A 3,286-nucleotide genomic window follows, 5' to 3' on the forward strand; every position below is an offset into this window, starting at 1 on the left:
GACTTGCTAGGACAATCTCTAGTGTTAACCCACATTGGTTAGAAATTACATTTTGAGAGCTTTAGTGGTAGAATCGATAGATTTTGAATAGTATCAAGTATATATGAGAAGTTGGTATAGCTAGGATTGTGCCTTGGAGCCAATTTAGCCCAAAAAGATTGTGAAATTATGAGTCAAGAGAGTGGTATAGAGAGCATAGGGTTGGCCCTTCCTTCAAAATATGGATTGTATTTAAGAGAAGCCCTTTGAATTTGGTCTCCAATTGTTGCATGCAATCTTTTGGAATACCAGCTCAAGCTCTCTCGCTCCATGGTGTTTTGTTTTGTTTCCATGTTATGCCCCTTATGATTGCCATCTATTCCCCCTTCACCATGCTCATTACCCCCTCTCTCTTCTATCCTTCCTCTCCTCCTTCCCTTCTCCTTCTTGCAGAATCACAATCGCAACAACCCATGGCACCATTGCTAGGGAGTTTCTAGGTATACTTTTTCTTGCATTTGCTTCTCTCATCAACCATCCATTGCCCAACACTTAGTAGTTTAAATAATGGCTATAAGTATGAGACTATAGGAACTGTGTGAGTGAAATGAGAGTGTTTTTAGGATGTACATGGAGTAGAATAGTTGTTAAATCAAAGGGATAGATAGGCGATGGGATTGCTAAGGTAGTAGTCCTATCAAAAGCAAAGAAAAACATAAAAAATAGGGGATTTTATGGAAATTATGGGCGTGTATATTAGGACTTCTAAGGTCTTGCCAACCACTAGAAAAGGCCTTCCTCCCTATCTTCAAATGGAGTTTGCTAGATGAAACCATGGAATGTAGCTCTTGCTAACTCCATGGAAGATGCAGTCAAACAGTGATACACAAAGTGAGATAGTTTTGAGAGTGAGAGTTCTATGGCTCCCTAAAAGTGAAAGTGAGAAATGAATTAGAAATTGCCTCTTGCCTCTATATATATCCAAAACCTAAATCCTAAAATCCCAAATTTAGACATGAAAGTAGGGATGTTTTTATCGAAGATATAGAAATATAGTATTATAATATACTAGCAAAATTTTTCATAAATTATTTTTAAAAGTTTCAAAGAATTGGTGAATTATATCTTTTGTTATAATTTTTGTTTTAAAACTTGGCTAAATATTCTAGGACATTTAAAAAACTTTCAATTTTCACAAATATATTAAAAACTAGTTATATTAAAAACTCTATCTTTTTCGTTTTACATAATTTCAAAATACATCAAATAGCTAGCATTTGGGATACTGTAGAGTATGCAAAACATAAAATTGTTTAAGGATAATGAATATCCTTCAAATCCAATGGGGGAAGAAAATTCTCAAAGTCTAGTTTAAATAGTCCAAAAAAGCTAATTATAGCCTTTTCTTTTACAGCTTGACTTCCAGAGTGCTAATGCTCTATCATACAGAAAGCTACTAACATCATAAGAACAAGAGTATAATCTCAAGCTAAGATCTAAGTTATCATCTAGCTTATTACGAAGCTTATTTTTCAAGTAACTGAGAGTACTAAAACACCTTTCATCCTCAACTGAGCCAAGAATAAAGGTTTGACATAAATTTGCAATCTTGAAGTACTCAGAAATGTTATCTTGTAGGAATGTACTACGAGAGAGCTCGTTCCAAAGTCGAACCATCGAACCTTGAATTTGAACGTTTTCCATTAAATTACTTTGCTGGTGCATGACTTCTCCAAAAAGGGAAGACTGTGAATAAAGCTTTCCAAAATCCAACAAACCATTGTACTTTATATTGTCCATGTCAATGTCCCATCCAAAGTGTTTTTTGAGAGCATCCAAATGATTCTTTAGACCTGCTTTGATATTTTCATAAGATCCATTGACCTAAAAATGTGGAAATATGATGGTAAATGGTTCCATTAGGTCATTTCGTGGAAACCTACTTCTAATCTCATCTACCACTGCACTTGCAACTTTACTAAGGGCATTTTTCACCATTTGTACTTTCTTTAAAAAAAGCCTCTTTTTTAATGTATTGTAGTCTTTTGTGTTTGTTTTCTCTTATCATCCTGAAAATCTGATTGTTTGCACGAAGGCAAACATATCCTTCCTGGTCACATGTTAAAAGTGAGGAATCCCCATCTAGGTCTATTAAACTTCTCCAATCTTTGAACAATTTCTCGTCTTGAAAACTAGAGCTTGACTTCTTATCGTATGCTGTTGTTATACTCAAATTAGTGAGTTTTATTGCCTTGACATATTCATTGATATAAATATCCTTCGATTGCGACATTTTACTCAACATATTCATTTTATCTAAAAGTGGAATAATTCCACACAATCCCAATATCGAATCTATGTTGGTCAGTTTATGATACAAAATATCTGCCTTTTCAACCTCTTCTTCTGCCTCCATGTGCATTAAATAGACCAAAGTCTTGTATTCATCCCATAATCTTTTCACTGGCTGAACCAAAGATATCCATCTAGTATCCACATTCTTCAAAATCTTCCTCCCTTTTGTACCCAGTGCTTCTGCAATAACTCTAAATTGATTGTATCTTTTTGGACTCTTGCAATAGTAAGAGTAGCTTTTTTTAACCAACGTCTCGATTCGTTGTACTGATGGAAATGTGGACACAACTTTGTAAGCTAGATTTGTGCGATGAGCCATACAATGTATCCCAACACAGTAAGGAGCATATTTTGTTTCTATTTGTATAGAGACACCATTCTGACAACCTTGCAAGACTGAAGCACCCATGTTGTAAACATGTTTATATTAGTGCCCAATGATGTAGAAGGTAATAAGCTTGAACTTTCTTCTTTCTTCCCATGATAAGTACCTGTTTAAAAAATTATGTCTTTATTAGTTGAGCATAAAATAGAACATAATTTCTTTTCTCTAAACACATGCTGAAAAAATAGCATAATAATTCTTATCCTTATAAAATTATGTGCACTTCAAGTGTGTTGCAAATCAAGTATAACACATCTTCCAAGAGAAGAAATACTTTAATTTATTTTCATACAAATCTACTATATGAATACAAAATGAATATAAGTCCACCACATGAATACAACAACAAGATATTGCTAGCTTCAAAGCAACATTCATCTCATCAAGGGGCCGCATTGCTAGACTTGCATTACATCCAAAGCAACATTCAAAGGTAGACTGAGTATATTTTCCATGTTGCTAGCTTCAAAGCAACATTCATCTCATCAAGGGGTCGCATTGCTAGACTTGCATTACATCCAAATGTTGATAGGATTCTATAGGTATCCATAAGTGCTATTCTCTTTA

The sequence above is a fragment of the Dipteris shenzhenensis genome, chromosome 23 (assembly GCF_047967505.1).
Source record: "Dipteris shenzhenensis isolate YYH24624 ecotype China chromosome 23, Dip_SZ_1.0, whole genome shotgun sequence".
Taxonomy (NCBI): domain Eukaryota; kingdom Viridiplantae; phylum Streptophyta; class Polypodiopsida; order Gleicheniales; family Dipteridaceae; genus Dipteris; species Dipteris shenzhenensis.